Source organism: Castor canadensis, chromosome 1, assembly GCF_047511655.1.
Source record: "Castor canadensis chromosome 1, mCasCan1.hap1v2, whole genome shotgun sequence".
In the NCBI taxonomy this organism is placed as follows: Eukaryota; Metazoa; Chordata; class Mammalia; order Rodentia; family Castoridae; genus Castor; species Castor canadensis.
Window position 1 is genome coordinate 159372915 of NC_133386.1, and position 20456 is coordinate 159393370.

The window sequence follows — 20456 nt, forward strand, 5'->3', positions numbered from 1 at the left end:
TAAGTGATGATAGTAAGAAACTATATTGAATTATTAAAGGACCAGGTAAATTATCACTATTTAAAATGTTAGTATGCTAGTTCTTAAAAATTTTTAAATTATAATTTGGAATAATATATATATATAGGTATATATATAATTTGGGTTCAAATAAAATGACATGACATATTGTTTTAGTTTTATTTGCTTTACTATATAAACTGATCTATAATGCACTCAAAATATTACATTTGCACTAATACTAATGATTATAAACTTACTTTTAGCTGGGCACTATTCAAATTGCTTGTATTTAATTCTTGCAGTTCTCAGGAGGAATATATTATCCTCATTTACATAACAGGAAACTGAGGCAGAGAGAGCAAGGTCCAATAGTGTAAACAAAACAGCCAGAATTAGAACCCAAGCCATCTGCTGACTTTTAACTCTTAGGCATTACTATCTCAAAAGAAAGTTTATTTCTGAACACTAAAATTTAATTTGAATTTCTAGCAAATCTCTCTTGACACATATAGTATATAATTTGAAATGATCTACCATTTATCTATCTAATCTTTCTATATCTAAGGCTTGATGATTCTAAAAGGCTTTATAAAAAAGAATTCACTAGAAACTTTTCCTCATTTCTGATCCCTAGATAGGAAGCAGTTACACCCCTTAGAACTGCTTTTGTTTGTTTTTACAGGTTCTCTTTGTGCTTTCTCCATATCTCTTGATAACATGTTTCTTCCTATTCTATCATATTTCCAATTTTAACACTCTTAACTCCCATCATATAAGAAAGCAAGTAGGCTATCTTTCACCTTTGCACACATCTTCTTGTTAGATCAATATTGTGTTTATGTTATTATGACTGTGTATGTGCTATCAATAACTGATTCATGGGATACACCATACTTGATTTCCTTTATTGCATTGCCGTTTGTTCTTTCTTCCATTACTAGCCATCTTTTTTAAAAAAAATTCATCTATTTGTTAGTTTATTATGCATTTATCATAGTTTATCCTCAGTTTTTCACTGCTGTGTAAATGCCCTCTAAGACAGTGATCCTTTCTTGTTTTCAGATAAGCTTCCCCCTACCTACTCCAATTTGGTGGTTGGTTTCTAGTTCACTGCATAGCTCATGTCCTAGGAATCTTTCTCCATGATACTAGGGATCCCTTTGCCTCTCTTTGAGGAGGAGCCCTGGATTTTGTATACTGTGCCCACTCTGCCTTGCTTTGCTGCTCTGACTTGTGGGTATGCATTTTCCATTAGTTCTGTGAGACACTGTACCGGGGAGAAAACATTTTTAGAGCTTGCTTCTCAGAAAGCTGTTATTAAGTGAGTTAACATTTACAAATTGCTTTGAAAACTATCTGGTGTCTAATAAACAAATTATAAATGTATTAAAATTAATTTAACCTTCACCCATGACTGGTAGTTTAGTTTCTAAATAACTTTTTTTCTTAGAATTTTGAAGGTGGAGTACCATTTTCTCCTAGGTTCCACTATAAAAGTCTAATGCCTTTTTGTCAGCCTCTTTTTCTTCTTCCTTCTCCCCCTCACACTTGCTAAGCAGGCACTCTGCCTCTTAAGCCATACTCCTAGCCCTTTTTGGCCTTTAGCTATTGTTTGGAAAGGATCTCTCACTTTTTTGCCTGGAGTCAGCCTCCCCTATAGCTGTCATTACAGGTGTACACATACTGCCATGCCCAGCTTGTGGGTGGAGATGGGGGTCTTGCTAATTTTTGACTCTGACTGACTGTGAACTTCAATGTTCCCAATCTCTGCCTATAAAGTAGCTGAGATTAATAGGTGTGAGCCATCACACCCAGCTTTGGCTTCTTATTCTTCATTTTGAAGTTCAGTTGTAAATTTCATAAACATATGGGTATAATTTTCCTTCATTCTGATGAGCACTCAATGGACCTTTTCACTCTATATATTCACACCTTTTAAGTTTGTGCTCTTTGATTGCTATCTTTTCTTTTCTCTTCTTTTTCTGGCTTTCCTATTATGTTAATGCCGGGCTTCACAGTTCTCTAATTTTCTTACTTATTTTCTTTCCTATTTTGCATTTATTTGTCATTTTCACCTAATATCTGAGAATTTTTTAATTTATTTTGTCTTGCAGCTCTTTCACTTTGCTTTTCTTTCTGCTGTCCTCTTTTATCTTTCAAAATTACTTCTTTTCTTTCCATACTTTTTCATAACACACTGTTTTTGTGTCTCTTAGGACATTCATGGTAATAGTAATTAATTGATAGTGATGATGAAGTGTCAATCTCTTAGTGTGGTTCCTTTGTCTCTCTGTCTCTCGCATTGTGTTTTGTTGACTTGCTTTGGCTTCTGGTTTTTAAGTTAGCAGCTTCCCTCAGATGCTTGAAACTGACATAAATGTAAAAAGGAAAAAGAAGTGAATATAACAGGGGGACTGTTGGAGCAGGGAACTTATGGAAGGGGAAAAGGTAAAAAGAGAGGGTGTTGGAGTGAAACTGACTGAAGTACTTTTAATGCATGTATGAAAACAGAATAATAAAATCATTAAAATTGTACAAAAACGAAAAGCTGGGGGATAAGAAAGAGTAAAAGAGGGGGTGAGTTTGTGTAGAAATATTACAACTGTCTGTGTATCTAGTTTTAAGAGACTTTCAACTCAGCTTTATCTTCCACTCTTAGAGGCATCTGGTGTTGCCAATTCCTATGCTTTGTGTTCTTTGGCACATTGCAAGTTGTTTCTTGACTTTTTCACTGAGTATTTGAAATTCCATTTTTTTTCAAATCAGAGAAGGAAGTTACTATTCCTTCACCTGTTTTCTATTTTCCAGAATTTTGTTGTCTCCTTTATAATTCTCATGGCACTTATAAATATGTAATCAAACAAAAGAAAAAAAGAAGAAAAATTAAATATAACTTTAATGGGATGTCAAGGAGACAATGCAAATGCATCCCGTTAACAAACATTTTTACTTGGAAATTTGTTTGTAGCTATTTTTAGTTCTGCACAATTATCAGTTTGTCTTTTAAAGGACTTAAAGTCTGTTATGGTGATGTGTGTGTGTGTGACTCTTCCTTTCCTTCTCAGGGGTATGGGGAGGAAGAGGATAGCACACCAAACTTGAATCTTCTGTCTATTTAGAGGAGTTGTTGATCCTCTTGACATCTTACTTTCCTTATTTATGGAGTGATAAGAATAACAGCTATCTCATAGTTGAGTTTTTCAGATTGAGGTAAAATGTCATTCAATAGGAGGCATGGATATGTGCCTAGTGGAAGCCATTTTCCATCTTGAATGAAGGGTGAGCATTTACCAGAAGGAAATGGTGAGGTTGGAAGGGTTCTGTTGGAGAATATTTTTAGATATGTATAATTTGTATAATTCTACCTACCTCTTAATATTAACCAGGGAGAAATCAGTTGACTAACATTGCCGGCTTTTGAAATGCCCCTCTAATTTCTACATTTTGCAGTTACAATAACCATACTATAAGAACTGAGTCTTACTTGTTTTAACAAGTGAGGAGTATGTTTTATAAGAACTATGACTTTTGGGATAATTAAAATTGAGAGTTTTGAGAGAATCTATAGTGTATTACTGTCTGAGCTGGCTTTAACAGTTGTGGAATATGCATATGTGTGTTGAATTAAAAACTTGATAAGTTTAACAGAGAGAACTTCATTCACTTATATATCCATTTGTTGTTAACACAAAGAGGTTCTCTTGCCTCATCCTTTTAAAAAGAAAGCCTCTGAGATACAGAGAAGTCAGAGAAAAATATAAAAATCACACCTATGAATAGTTCTTGGACGACCTAGCTTCCTAGTAGCCAGGGAGAATTTAGAATGGCATAGTCAAGGCTCCAAGTAATAAAAACGTATTTGATAGAGTTGTGAAGTTGGGTTTGAAGAGATAATAAAAGACAAGCTGTTTCAATTGAGTCTTTACCTGACTTCTTTTCAAGAAATGCTAACTTTGCTGCTTAAACATTACTTTCATGACTAGATTATAAATGTATCTGTTTCTTTCAAAACCCCTACAAAAGCAAGATTATGAATAATTTTAATTCCCCACCCCTACCCCAAAACCTTTTCGCAGAGAGGATATTTTAATTACTAACTTGAAAATTATATTCAAGAAGCTCTTCTGTAAGTCAAAATATGGATAGCTCTTCCTCAAACGAGTGCTTCTACAGTGGATTTGGTATTTTTGTAACATGATTCTTTTTTGGAAGACAAGGAGGAAATTTCTAGATTACTTTAAATCTGGCTCTCCACAGTTCTCTGCCATCTGTCAGCTCTTCTGTGGTCGTTTAAGTAGTAACGGCATGACAGGTGAGTAATTGCATTAATTCCGCAGCACAGAAAATGGAACAAATGAAGACTGTGTATTGATTCTTTTAGAAAAAATATAAAAGTGTTCATAATCAGTTGGTTCTGTAGGCAGCAAATGGATTTCGAGAGCTTTCTTAAAGAGCATATGACTGTTTTAAAATCGCTGCTTGCATTAGGCAAACTGTTGGTATAAAGTGGTCACAGGTCCTGAAACTTTATTGTTTCTCTCTCTCTTTTTTAGAAGTGCATGTTTTTCTTTTTAAAGCAATATCTTTCCAAGCCCTTTATTTTTATGTCAGAAGCCTTTAATATTTTTCTGTTGCCTTTGAGGTATCATATGTCTTTAGTTTGCCTTTCCAGGCCCCCACAATGACCCCAATTTACTTTCCCCATTTCTTTGTCACTTTTCCTATATAATCCCTTCCTTTCAGCCAAATAGGATTGCTTAGTATATTCCACAGACCTTCTAATTTTGCATCTATTTCAGAAAACCATACCTGTCTTCCACATTTGTGTCTGCTAGGCCTTCTTCAAAAATGAACTTTCTTTTTTTTTTTTTTCTGAGTGAATTCTTTTTTTTTTTTCTTCATTTTTCTTTTATTATTCATATGTGCATACAAGGCTTGGTTCATTTCTCCCCCCTGCCCCCACCCCCTCCCTTACCACCCACTCCACCCCCTCCCGCTCCCCCTCTTCAATACCCAGCAGAAACTATTTTGCCCTTATCTCTAATTTTGTTGTAGAGAGAGTATAAGCAATAATAGGAAGGAACAAGGGGTTTTGCTGGTTGAGATAAGGATAGCTATACAGGGCATTGACTCACATTGATTTCTGTGCGTGGGTGTTACCTTCTAGGTTAATTCTTTTTGATCTAACCTTTTCTCTAGTTCCTGGTCCCCTTTTCCTATTGGCCTTAGTTGCTTTAAGGTATCTGCTTTAGTTTCTCTGCATTAAGGGCAACAAATGCTAGCTAGTTTTTTAGGTGTCTTACCTATCCTCACCCCTCCCTTGTGTGCTCTCGCTTTTATCATGTGCTCATAGTCCAATCCCCTTGTTGTGTTTGCCCTTGATCTAATGTCCACATATGAGGGAGAACATACGATTTTTGGTCTTTTGGGCCAGGCTAACCTCACTCAGAATGATGTTCTCCAAAAATGAACTTTCATAAGCACCTTAGCCCATCCAGCCAGTCCATCTTCTGCACTTCCATGTCACTAAATGAGTCACTTAGGGCCATTCAGCACCAACTACCCAGACGCATTTCATTTAACTTTTCCTAGAATTAAGATCTTAGATAGTGGACATTTTGTACAATTTCATAGCATTCATTTTTTGCTGACATTAAGAGTCACATGATTTTGCTTACTTGTCTATTACATGCTATCTATGTATCCATTTAAAAAAAAATTTCTGCTGTCTACTTCCTCTGAGATATAAATTTTAAGGGAGGTCATAAAACTCAAGAAGGATACAGAAGCCAGACGTGACAGACAGCTTGGCTCTGGATTCCATGTTCCTAACCACTAATCTTCATGCTGTCAGTGAGGCTGTGAATGATCCCCCTCATTGCTATTTCTAATCTAATATTACTTATCTCTCAACAGAGTTTTGACAATGTTGACTACTCATTCCTTGAATATTTTACTGCTCTTTGAGTCTGTGACATCCTCCTCTCTCGGTTCCTTCCTGCGTCCCAGCTTATTTCTCCCATCATGCTCCTCTAACACTTCAAGTATCAATGATCCCCAGTGATATTTATCCTGAGCTTTCTCTACAAACTTGGTCCTATTGTAGTACTTTTTGATCTTAATGGAATAACATATTACTATGTCACAATCAGAACTGCTCAATTTTTCATAAGCATAAGCTATAAGCACTTGTGAATGATTTAATTTTTAAATTTAATTAGATCCACCTTAACGTTGCTATCACACTCACTCATTTACATGTCAATATGTATGCTGGCTTGTGTGTGACAAAGTGGAATTTGAATTTAGCTGTTAGTGAATTGCTGATAATTCATAGCCTATTTTACATTTTCTGAAAATGTCCATGATTTAAGGTTATTGATATATCCTCAATAGTTACAACAATTTTGAAATTTTATAGTCTATAAACTGTGGATTTATAGTTGCATTTATTTCTTTGATTTTACTCATGGATACATATGTAATAAAGAAAAGAAGTAAAGAAAATGTGTGTACATCTACATTTTTCTAGCATAGAAATGAGAGTGAGACTACAGTTACAATTTCCAAATCAAAAGCAAAGTGATCATCCAAATGATATGTGCAACAATACTGTTTATATTAACATCACAAATAAATGTAAATGGTATGGTGTACTTTTAAATACCATTAGAATTTTTTAAAAGTTTTTATTAGTATAAATTGATTTTCCTTCTATTTTTATTATTGTAGTACTAGGGATACATTGTGACATTCATGAAAATTCTTATAGTATATCATAGTTGAATTCATCCCCTTTATCATTCTCTTTTATCCCTCCTTCCCCCCACTCCTGGAATAGTTTCAGCAGGTCTCATTTTTCATTTTCATACATGAGTACATGATATTTCCACCATATTCACCTCCCACATCCTTTCCTTATATTCTCCCTTTCCCACTGGTGCCAACCCTACAGACAGGACCTGTTTTCCTTCCTGTTCTCTGGTTTTTACAAAACGTATTTTTTGTTTGTTTAAGATAGCTATGCAGGGAGTTTCTATTACTCATAGAAGTCTGAATTTTATATTTTAAATATAGAACAATATGTTTTTATATTATAATAGCTGTATATACATTTTCCCTTCAAAAAACACATTTTGAGATCATTAAGTAGATTTGACTAATCATTTGCTGGGAAAGTTTTGCTTTTGTGAATATGACTTATAAAACACTCTGGCAGTGCTTCATTCGGCCACCTCCTGGTGTGTGCAGTGCATGTGTGTGTATGTAAATTGGGTGTTTGGTTTTCATCACAATCTACGTATGCTCCTGGGAGTGTATCTCAGATGAATGCCATTCTGTCAGCAAAAGAAAAGCTAAAAACCAATGCTTTCAGTTATTTCATATACTGTGTGTGTAACTCTCTTACATATGTTGATGACCCTTGAATCTGTGTCATCACTCATGATCCTTTTTCTGGAGCTGAAGACTCGCTTATCAAGCCACCTACTGGGCATCATTATGTGGATGTTTTTACAAGCTCCCAAATATAGCATGTGTGAACTGAATTCATTTTCAATCTTAATCCTCCAGCCAACTTGCTTTTCTTCTAGTGTTGAGTATTTTCATTGACTGCATCATCTTTCAAACAGTCTGGTAAATACATTAAGAAAAATGTTCTAATGGAAACAGGATGCCCCACAACTGATGAATGGATTAAGAAAATGTGGTATTTAATTACAATGGAATTTTATTCAGCCAAAAAGAATAATGAAATTTTATCATTTGCATGTAAACAGAACTGGAGAACATCATCTTAAGTGAAGTTATCCAGGTTCAGAAAGCCAAAGACAGCATGTTTTCTCTCATCCGTAGAATATAGACCCAATACAAATACAATCAACATTGTTTGTACAAAGAAATATATAGAGAGCATGTATGAAAAAGTGGGATTCATAGTGGAGAGAAGGAAGGAGGAAAAGAAGGAAAGAAAGATAGTATAATAATAATGAAGTACATTACATCTGTGTAGGAACAAGACACAGGAAACATGCTGAAAACTGTTAAACAACACAGGATGAGGAAAAATGAAAGGAAGTACAGTAGAGGGGGAAGGGCATGCATGGTTGATGTACTTTCTACACAAGAATGAATATAGAATTTTTAAATCTGTTGAAATCACCATAAGAAGAGGACAAAGGCAGAAAGGTAAGAAAAATGGAGGGACAAACTAATTCGGGATACAATACATGTATACATGGAAATGTCATACTGAAACTCTCTGCATAAATATCTTAAACAAAGAAAATGTTTTTTCATGAACAGAGGACAGGAAAGTAAAACAGGTTCTGTCTTGTGGTTGGAACAAGTAGGGCGGAGAGGATTTAAGGACAGAGTGTATGAGGGTAAATATAGTGGAAATATTATACACTCATGTATGAACATGGAAAACTGAGACCTGCTGAAACTATTCTAGGAATGGGGGAGAGAGAATAAAGGAGAATGATGGAGGGTGTGAATTTAACTAAGATACGTTATACATCTCACAGTGTACCCCAGTACTACAATGAAATGATAATGATAATAAGAGAATGATAATGGTCTGTGTTGCCCAGGTCAGTAGCCTAGTTGTTTATGTATGAAATATCTCTGAAAGGATTTTTCTCTTTTATCACTGTCTTCACTCTAATACAGTTGCCATGATTTCCTATTGTGATTATTTCATAGCCCAGTGGCTCTCAAATTTTGTGTGCATCAAAATTATTAAGATAATAATAATCCAAAAATCCTGATTCAGTAAGTCTAGGGATAGTAGCAAGAAATTGAATTTCTAACCAGGTGTTTTTCTGAGAAAGTCTTTTTCTTTTTCTTTGTTATTGTTGTGCTGGGTGGGGGTACATTGTGACGTTTACAAAAGTCCTTATAATAGATCAAATGTGTCATACTTGAATTCACCCCCTCCACCATTCTCTTTTATTCACCTTCCTCCCATTCCTGGAATAGTTTCAACAGACATCATTTTTCCATCTGCATACATGTGTAAACAGTATTTGCACCATAATTACCCTCCCATGCCCTTTCCCCAACTCTTCCCTCCCCATTGGTACCAACCCTCCTCCCCAAAACAAGACCTGCTCTTCCCTCTTGTTCTGAGAAAGTCTTTCTCTTTTACAAAGGAGAAAATACTCTAGTATTTACATGTCATTACACATTTGTCCAAATCTATAGAATGTACAATGTCAAAAGCAAAACCTAATATAAACCAGGGACTTTGAGTGACAACAATGTATCAATGTTGATTGATCAATTATGGCAAATGTGCCACTTTCAGGCAGAATTTTGGCAGTGGGGAAGGATCTGCTTATATTGGGGCAAGGCATATGGCAAATATCTGTACCTTCCACTCCATTCTGCTGTGATCTTAAAACTGCTCTAAAATAAAGTCTGCATTTTTAAAGCATTATATATATATATACATATATATATCATAGCACACTTTATATGTCTAATGAAATGATATTCAAATCCACGATGTTCATATTTTCTACTATATAACACATCACATCTTCCCCTGTCTAGCTCTCTCACTACAATAGAATGTTGGTCAAACATAGAATATAAGGAAAGAGAGAGAATTATGACCTAGAACACAATGATGAACCCAGAATTCCACCAATGAAAGCTAATTTCAACCAAGAGAAAGAGCACATATTTTCACATAAGTTGAAAGAATCTCCACTTAATGATCATGGCACTGAAGATGCTGAAAGCAGCCAGTTGCTCTGTGAAGGCAATTTCCCAACCTACCACTCTTGGCCATTTTTGGAAAATTTTTCCTGGCCCTGAGCTCCCCTTTAAGCACTTGTGTTCGTATTGCACAGTTCCTCTATCATGCACGCCTGGTAGGCAGCATATGGTGACTATGATTCCTGGAGATGGCATTGGGCCTGAACTTATGCTACATGTCAAGACTGTGTTCCAACATGCTTGTGTGCCTCTGAATTTTGAGGAGTTTCAAGTGACTGCCAGATCTTCTGAGGAAGATGTTCACAAAGCCATTATGTCAGTTCGTCAAAAACCACGTGGCTTTGAAGGGTAACACTGAAACGGATTACAGCCTGCCATTTTCGCACACATCCCGCAACAACATGCTCCGTGCCACCCTAGATCTCTACGCCAGTGTCATCCATTTCAAGAATCTGCCATATGTGGAGACTCGGCACAAGGATGTAGACATCATAGTTGTTCAGGAAAACACAGAGGGCGAGTACAGCAACCTGGAGCACGAGAGTGTGAAGGGAGTGATAGAGAGCCGGAAGATTATTACCAAGGCTAAGTCTTTGCGCATTGCCGAGCATGCCTTCCAGCTAGCCTACAAGATGGGGCGTAAGAAAGTGACAGCTGTGCACAAGGCCAACATCATGAAACCAGGAGATGGACTCTTCCTCAGATGCTGTGAGGAAGCGGCTTCCCACTGTCCTCACCTCGCCTTACAAAGCGTGGTTGTGGACAATGCTACAGTGCAGTTGGTGTCCCGGCCCCAACAGTTTGATGTCATGGTGATGCCCAATCTCTATGGCAACATTATCGGTAATATCTGCACGGGGTTGGTTGGAGGAGCAGGCGTTGTACCTGGAGCCAACTATGGTAATTTATAGGCAGTGTTTGAGGCAGCTTCAAGGCAATCAGGCAGGATTTTAGCACATAAGAATATAGCCAACCCCACAGCCATGCTGCTGGCAAGTTGCAGCATGCTGGATTACCTCAAACTCCACGCCCATGCCCTTCGCATTCGTGCTGCCATACTGGATTCCTTAAAAAACAAACATATCCACACACCAGACATGGGAGGCCAGGGCACCACATTGGGCTTCATTCAGTATGTCAGGGACCACATTCAAGACAGCAGTTAAATGGTTAGTGCCTTGGAGGCGGATAAGATCCAAAGCCCTTCCTGTCCCCCTTTGACCCGCCCCCTCAGAAACCCCAGCCAGCATGACTCATGTGGACTCCAGAATAAAGTGCTTCAATTCAGTAGAATCAAAACCATTTTTTTCTGCTAAATTAGAACATCATAAATATTGCTTGTTTATATTAGCCAAACCTGGTGCATTATAAATGAGTTGAGGACGTTCCTCAGTATTTTAACCCACTATTCTCACTTCTCTGTGATGTCATACACTGAAAAATAAGCCCTGTTTATGGAGTCTTGGGGCTTTCCTGGAACCTGGCACACTGATTTTCTTTATATCTGGGTCATTAAAATTCAGCATATCAGACCACAGAGAAGTCAGGCTTTTTTTCCTAGAGGTTATTAATGAGCTAATTAGTACAATAAACTTTGCTTACAAATATGCCTTGTAACATTAATAAGTAAGGTAAGATAAAGCTGTTGGTACAGAATGCCCCCCTACCCCATCTTCACTATCCTATATTTTCCTATGGTGATGTTTATAACCTTTAAGAAGTTGGGAATTTTTTCTGGTATTCTTTTGCACACATGACATTCCTGGACACTGCAGCCCCCTTGGAAAGGAGATTCTTGAAATTCTTTCAGTTGTACTCAGGAGTATACAGAGCAGTCAAACCCTGTCCAACCACTAGACCCATAATTCTTTGTATAGGGCTTAAAATTTTTGGTTTTGAATTTTTTTTAGCACGCTTGGTCAAATCTGTGTGCAATAAATCCACAAATAAGGTGAGCTTACTGCATTCATTATTATTCATTTTATGCCATCCTAAAAGATAATCCTGAAAATAAATGAGTTAATTACATTAATTCATTACAGATTATTGGCTTGTAGCAAATTTTCAGCTAATTCTCCTTATTTTCTCTCCTTTTTATTTCTTGAATTCAGCTATGTCTCTTGCTTTGATATCTCCTTTCTCATTAATCTTCCTCATGAAGGGAAATGTCTCAGTTTCTCTTACTGCAAGTATAGCCCTCTAACTTGTGTCTTGCCTATGGCTTAGTCCACTGTAATCTATTTTCTACAATGCACCAAGCACGATCTTTCTGAAAGGCGATAGAATCATGTAACTTCCATCCTTAAAACTCTCATTCAATGATTTCTCCCTGTCCTCTAGAGAAAGTCAGCTGAACACTTACAATACCACACCATGCATCCTTGGCAGTGGAGTGGTTCAGTCATTCATCGCTAGAGCATCGAGATCTAGAGCTCTTAGCTTGTGCTCATTCTAAATACTTATGGAAGGAAGGAACAAATGAAGGGTTACCATCACAGGAGTGGGAGACTGAAAAAGCTAATCTATTGGAAAAATGTTCCTGTCTGCCCTTAATCTATGAACCTCTCTTTACAAGATTGCTCTTTCTTTAAAGAATATTAAATTCCTCAAGGTAGTAAAACAGGTGGTTGGCAGGCTACCTATTTCATGAGACAATTTCTGTACTGTATTTATTGGATAATTTCATCTTAGTCTTTATCAGTTTACCTTGCTTTCTTTAGATTACAGGTGTTATGAAGAACAGCAACAACTTGTCTGATTTTTCTCTAAATTAACTCATTAAGGCTCTGTTTTAGATGATGGCTTTATAAATATCACTCCCTTACTCAAGTTCTGTAGGTCAGGCGAGGAATTGTGGCTCCTGAATTCCAGCTCTGACCTATATGGTTTATGTAACACAGGATAAGTTGTTTAACTTCTCTGGTACCCAGGTTGCTCAATTTTGAGATAAAGGTACATACCTATCTTCATTGTATCATTGTAAAAATTGAATAAAAATGCTTTGGTTATCTATTGCTGTAAAACATCCCACCTTAAAACTTAGTGGTTTAGAATAAGTGATTGTTTATCAAGATTCTACAGATTAATCAGGTTGTTAATACAAATGGGAATATTGGAATGGCTGGACAGTCCAAAGTGTCCTTATTGAAAAGGCTAACAACTGTCAGTCAAGAGCCTCAGTTCTCCATCACATAGACAAAGAAAGCAAAGTAATAGACAAGTTCAGTGACTTCTAAAGGTGAATCAGATAGTAAGTAGGGAGCCAGGAATAAAACCCAGCTAGTTGCACTACTACTAGAGCTGCTTCTTGAAATGAATGAAAAAGGCAGACTATCCAGATATATGTTTGGTGCCAGAACTAAGCATCAAATACCAAAGAGAGATGACATTTCAAAAATGTTAAGTCAAATAGTCAAATTTTTCTTTTGAGATAATGACCAAGAAAGAGAAAAAAATCTGTAACAGAAGTGATGTGCTACTGAAACAAAAAAAAATGCTAAAATGATTATTTGAAGTGAACACAAATACTGAGTTTTTAAAATAAGAGAAGGATTTTGAAGAAATGTATCCATTTCTGGATCATTACAAAGGCTGTACAAAACTGACAGTGTTACCAAAGGCTCAGTTGGGAAAATACATAATTTCTGCAGAAGGCTGATTACAGCATTAGAAGTCTTTTGAAGGGAGGCATTTGTTCCTTGGAGTTTTTCTGACAACTTGAGTAACACTGGATTTCAAAGTGGTAAAGGGATCTTCACATTAAGTGAATTCACTTGCACTCAAATGGGAACCTGTTTGTGTAACACTTGTTGTTACAAGAAGTGCAAGGAAGAGGGAAAGAAGACATATTTGAAGTGGAAAAGTGTCTCAATTTCACAAAAGCAATTAGAAAGAAGTTTGGAATGTCTTATTATCAATTTTGCAAATGAGTGAAAATCAACACAGGCTGAGTAAAAACACTGTCTACTGAAGAAGACTCTAGTCTGGGCTCTGATCAGCATAAGCATCTGGTTTGCTACAGTTAATGCCAAATTCAGTTAATGAAAAATAGACATATATGAGGAATGTTTTCACAAAAGAGAAAATTTCATATATGTCTAAATATAAATTTAGTTTTCTGTTTTCCCATTCTTGAGGAAAAAAAGAATTCAAGTTCTTGTAACTATTAACCCAGTATTCTCCCAGGTCTTTTATTTTTAACAAGAAACTATTTTTTAAAAAGACAAAAAAAGATATTATGCTGGCTTGATATTTTTATTGAAATTATTTGGAGAATACATTTTAAGAAGAGACAAAAGAAATCCTTTTCCAAAGAATTAGTAATTATTCAAGGGAGTGTGCTCTCACAATTGCAAATATTGAATGCCATTCTTTCATTAGCTTGATTGTGGTGATTATTTCATAGTGCATCACAGTTTATCAAGTCATCAAGTTGTGTACCTTAAAATGTACATTTTTAATGGTAAATTGTACCTCAGAAAGCTGGGAAATGCAAATACGGAGATATGTTTCAAAAAGAACAGGGCTGGGCATGGTGGTACATCCCTGTAATCCCAGCTCTATGCAGGGATGGAAATGGGAGAATCACACTTTGAGGCCAGTCCAGGAAAAAAAAATTTAGTAAGACCTCGTCTCAAAAAGCAATCTGTGCATGGTATGCATCCTTGTAATCTCATCTATGTAGAAGGCAGAGGTAGCAGGTTTGCAGTCTGGGAATGTGACTCAAGTTGTAGAGCACTTGCCTGGAAAGTATAAGGCCCTTTCTTGGCCTAGTACTGCCAAGAAAAGCAAACAAAAACATGCCACAGTGCAGTTCTTGGTTACACTGTAGAAGTTATAAATATGCAGCCATGAGACAAAATATGGGAAAGAAGAAGTCCTCATATGCAATGGGGTTCTTGTGACTTCACATGAAAAGGCATCAAACATACATTGAAAAAGCACTTCATCTCAAACAACTCTGAAAACTTGAGAGAACTTAAACAGTGGCTCTAGGTGAGGAAGATCCTGAGGTCAAGATTCATATAAATAACTTAAATGCAATTATTTAATTATCTCATATTCAAACAAAAAGTAGTATTTCTAAATTAGTCTATTATTTATTATAGTCTATTAACAATTTATTTAATACAATTATGTATAACTGAATCCATAAATCAAATATTATACAATGATAGATTTCCACTTGATACATTCCTCAAAGTTATTCAATTTTGCCCAGAGTATTTTTCCTTCTTTTGATCTTGAAACTGACAAAAAGGGAATCATTTTACTTATATTTGGAGTTGTTTATTATTTAAGCATTTATATTATCTTCTAAGGGAAACATTTGGGGGAAAATAAAGAAAGGAGATTTTGAAGTTATTATACAAAAATCTCCAATAGAAAAGTAAGAAGTCATGATTTCTGGATCTATACACAGTATTATGGAAGGAACATGCAAAGGGTTTCCAAAAAAGTTATATTTAACTACTTAAGACTGGGTCAAGAGCACACATGTGGTATTTCATTTAGTTTGAGTCTTTTAAATTTACAGAAGATGCAATTTCTGTTAAAAAGTATACAGTATACTCATAATCAACTTTATTCAAAAAAGATGTTAGAAAACTTGATTTATAAATAACCTGATTTCTCCAGGCTTAGAAAAGTCTCTAGGACTGATTTGTCTTAAGGTATTCAAGTTATGATAGAATTTTGTTACTTCTTTTGGCCAGCAGCAAGATCCTTGTACATGGTGACCTCCTCTGCTCATTCTTTCATTCATTCCCTTGTTCTTCAATGTTGTTTGTCTTCTGTTGTATGCTGTACTTACTTTGAGCTGCAAACTGTGTAAGCACTGAGGATGCAGCTTGAGTCCATGTGTTTTCTCTAAAGGAGACAATGGGATGGAGAGAATCAACAATAATTAAGCAATTAATGAAACAGGGTGGTAGGTATTGTAATAGAGATATAAGCAAGGTGCTATGAAGAGAACAAAAGTAATCAAAGAAACCCCTCTAGAGCAAGTCATGTCTCCATTGAGCCTTATCACTTGTTCAGGAGACAGAAAGGGAGGAAGAGGGGGACAGAAGATAGGGAGAGGGAAAGGAGCTCTGGAAGAGGACCATGTCACTTATGGCTGCCATTGTCTGCTTGTTACCCGTTGTTCAAAGATTTTACTTTGTTCTTCATCATTTCATATTTTATACCCTACAATTACTGGTGAACTAATTTTTCAAGACTTAAGGATAACATCTGATTTTTCTGGGTTTTTCTTTTTTTTTTAGTGATGAACTCTTTACATTGATTAATCAACTTTATTAGACTCCTCAGTGTAGATGGTTCTTATTCTTGTGATTAGGGGGATTTATTATTTTCCTTAAGCTACTTCTCAGCACAATTGCTGTCTCTTTCTAGTCTTCCTCATGTTTCTCTCTCAGTGTCAGTTTCTCTGCGAACATGTTTCACCATTGCCTTCTTTACAACACACATCTTGTTTCCTTTGCCTCTTCTCAGATTTCTCAGATGTCTCATTAAGAGTAGAATAGATCTTATCTTCCCTTCCTTGATGCTCAGAAGCAGAGTGAGCTCCCTGCTTTGATACTGTTTTGATCTCTCACTTTTTCTGGCAATGGCTTTGGCATAAGTTGAAATCGTATCTATCACTGTTTAGTTACCCACTTTGCTCCACTGGCATAATATCCTGTGACTTTTCTGAGAAGTCACTAATGGGTAAATTTATTCCCAGGGTCTAGGGAAATTGCAGTTACCCATTTTTTAATGGCAGTGGCAGGATGCTTGCCATCTGGGTACCATTGGGAAGTGGCCAAAACATTTACCAGGTTTCGCAGGTTCAAGGAAATAAACAGCAGCAGCAGCAGCATTTCTAATGACAATGACCTTGTCACTCTTCCACCTAAAACTTTCCTCTTCCATCCCTTGGAAAGCACCTTTCTCCAATAGGATTGTCAAAGTCTCTATCTCCTTCTAGAATGCTTATATTGTGTCTGTTTAGAGCACTCCAGATGCAGACAACTGAAGGCATTAGCATTATTTGACCATGGGTATAGTTTTTATCCAGAGTGGCAGATGCTTTATGTAATCTCCACTGGGATTTCAGTGGAAAAGAGCTTAAAATATACAGGAGGAGGAAAGTACTTCTTGCCTAGGATCCCTGCTGAGCTGATAACAGTCCATGGGAAGTCATCTATTTAAACAGAAATAAACATGCCTTGGGATGCCAGGAGACTATTTTCAGCTTTATTAAGCTATTTTCAGCTTTATTAAGAAATCTGTGTTTAATTTTTCCAACATTGCCAGTCTTGTTCATTTAGCTTTTCTTGGTGTGTAGATCAGTTAGAACACTTGATGAGAATGCAGACTTTGCATTCTGCTCTTCACAGAAGCATAGTGCTTTTGTGGGAGAGTAAAGAACTTGGAAGACTTCCAAGCACCTAGTCAGAAACTTGAACTTAATTGGCTTTTCATAAGGAAAAATATTCATGCTGAGATATTGTCTATGCGTGGATCCTGGGAAATTTCACTGTTAGATTTTTTTTTCTTTCTAAATCAATTTTTTAGAGGCATATAAAGTAGTGACCTTTAATAAACTAGACACCGATGAGGTCAGGGTCAGCCATTTGTGTGTGTGTGTGTGTGTGTGTGTGTGTATAAAGAGTCAGATGGTAAGAATCTTAAGCTTCATGAACCATATGGTCTCTCTTGCAGCTAGTCAACTTTGCCACTCTAAAGCAATAAGAGCCACAGATAACATGTGGACTACTAAATGTGATTAATAAGAATTTATTTGTGGACACTGTTTTGAATTTTGCATAATTTCTACATATCATGTAATATTCTTTTTATTTTTCAGCCATTTAAAAATGTTAAACTCATTTTTTGCTCATATGCCAGTCAAAAACAAGCTTGTGGATTATAATTTGTGAACTTCTGCTCTAGGAAAAAGGGATTTAGGTAGAGAATAAGACAGAAGCTTTACTATTCACAATAGCCAAGCTATGGAAATAGCCAAGATGCCCCACTACCACCCAATAGATTAAGAAAATGTGGTTATTTATACACAATAGAATTTTACTTAGCCACAAAAAATAATAAAATTTTGTCACTTGCAAGTAAATGGATGGAACTGAACAACATCATCTTAAGCAAAGTTAGCCAGGCTCAGAAGGCTAAAAATCGCATGTTCTCCCTTATATATGGACTTTACACCTAAAACAAATGCAGTAATATTACTGGACATGTTTTCACACACTAAGGCGAGAATGTGCATGGAAGGGATAGGGAAAGGTAGGAAACCTAAAATTTGAATTGGTTGATGTGTTCACTGTAGAGGAGTGAATACAGTAATCGTAAACTGGCTGAAGCCACTATGGGAAGGGGACCAAGAAGTAGCAAAGAGGTCTGAAAGAGATGAACCAATGTGGATCGTAATACACATGTACATGAAAGCAATGCTAAGAATCTCTCTGTATAGCTATCTTTATCTCAAAGTAGCAAAAGCGCTATTTCTTACTTATTATCTCCTATGTTTTCTCCTCAACAAAATTGGAGAACAAGAGGGTGGAACAGGTTCTACTGCAAGCAGGAGGAGGAGAGAGGTGACCCAAACAATGTATACACATGTGAGTAAATGTAAGAATGATAAAAGAAAAGAAAAAAGAAACTTTGACCTCTTGTGACTTTCATTTTTGAGAGTGGACAATGAGCCTTTAGAAACACAAATGATGACTATCATATCAAGGTCTAAGTGCTAGGGAGAAAAGAAAACAAAATAAAACAAAGTATAGTTATTGTATTTTGAGTAAGTGGTGGTAAGAGGGCTTAGAGGTGGGCTTCTTCAACTGATTAGTTAAGGCTTTTCTGAGTGGCATTTAAGTAACCCCTGAACGAAGTTTGTGAGATGTGAGTGAGCGAGTTGAAGGAACAACAGAGGCAAAGCCCTGAGTCAAGAATGAGCTCAAGTCATTTGAAGAAGCAGAAGAGTGGTCTGGCTGGAGAGGATATTGCAGAGGGAAAAGAGAGAGCAATGTGATGAAAAAGAAGGGGAAAGTCAGGAAGGATCCCAAAGGAGGAAGGTCTCTGGGTATTGTTCATTAGGAGGAAGGTCTTTGGGTATTGCGAAGGTCTTTGGGTATTATTCATGTTTTAATTCAAGGCCATGAGTGGGTTTCAGGCTGGGATTTATGAGAAGTGGTTTATGTCTTTGGACAGATCACTCTGACTGCTGCATGGGTGAGGGAATGTCACGGGGTAGTGATCTTGGCTCTAAGGCAGAGACTTTTCCATTTATCCTTCTTCAAAACCTTTTCTTATGTATTAATCTGTTAGAGGGTTAGGGGAGGTGAGAAATTGTGTTATAATGCAACTCACATTATGTGTTTGAGTGGAATTTGATTCAAACACATTTCCTAGAAATTAACTTGTATTATTTCTGTTCCTTCAGTGGTGCTCACAACTATAGCTAATCGTCTTTGGGATGTTTACCATGTGTGGTATTATTTCATGTAATCTTCACAGAATTTCTGTGAGGTAGGCATCACTATTCACTCTATAGATGAAGAAACTGAAGCACAAGTGGGTTCTCCCATAGGCCAAGAAGTCTTAAATCTGGTAGTTGGCATGTGCAGTGTCTATCTCATGACTTTCTGACCCTTAAGCCTATAATCTTCTCACTTTTGCAGTGTTCTTCTCCTCTGTTTTAGTAACAAGTAGCAGAATATCAAAGTGTTAGGTCTTAAAACAACAATAACCAATTCTTTCTCATGATTTGGGGGTTGGCTAGGCTCAGCAGGTGATTCCTCTGTTTTATGTGTTGTTGGCCCTAAATCATGCATGAGGCTACAGGAAGTTGGAAGCTCATCAAGACCTAGAGTATCCAAGTTGGCTTCACTCCCCTGGCTTGTAGTTGGTGCTAGTTGGCTATGGTGTCTCCATTTTATGCCATGTGACTTCTCAGCTACTATTAGGCTAGACGGGCTTCTTACAGGATGGGCTCTAGAAAGGAAATTACAGAAAAATCAACCTCCCAGTGTGAGAATGATTTTCAATTTCTGCTAGAGTTACATTTGAAAATGTTTTTATATCAGCACAAGTCACATGGACATGTCCAAAATTAAATGGTGAAGGTATATTCATTCAGGAACCACCAGTATCCATTGTACTACTATTCAGGCTTCTATCTTTAAACAGAAATGTAAGGGAATGGTTTCATCTTATCCCATTCATAACAGAAGAGGCTTCATACCAATGCCAGCACCTCTTAATAACATTGCATTGGAGATTAAGTTTCAATATGAGTTTTGGAACACACACATCATTAAGTCATAGCAAATATTTATTTAATGTGGTATATCAAGATCCTCTTCTCAGTAAGTAAGGATAAGATAAGATGCCAGGTATTTATTAATTCATGTATTAATTAGAAATTTATTATGTTCCTACTATAAGTAAAGCACTGTTAGATTCTGCAAAAAAATACTCAGATAAGACATGGGTCTTTTCCTCAAGGTGCTTAGAAGAAAATATTACACTACCAGATGGTAGGATTAAAAAAAAATAAGGATGCATGTTTGTGGATATAAGTTATTTAAGATATCTTACAGATTGCTATTGTGGGAAGGCTGAATAAGTTTCATAAAGGTATTCTTATAAGAAGAATCTCTGAGCTATGGTTTTCTGTATAGTGGAAGAAATTATAGCAGTTATTTTTCCATTGGAAGCCATTGTGA

The 20456-nt window shown here is 36.5% G+C and overlaps 1 protein-coding gene and 1 pseudogene across 4 annotated transcripts in view; both read left to right on the forward strand.

Annotated features, from left to right (window-relative positions):
• Positions 1-20456, forward strand: part of Nell1 (neural EGFL like 1) — an 828356-nt gene that overhangs the window by 543845 nt on the left and 264055 nt on the right. The gene's annotated exons all lie outside the window — the stretch shown is intronic.
• LOC109674406 (isocitrate dehydrogenase [NAD] subunit gamma, mitochondrial-like) lies at positions 9699-10943 on the forward strand (annotated as a pseudogene).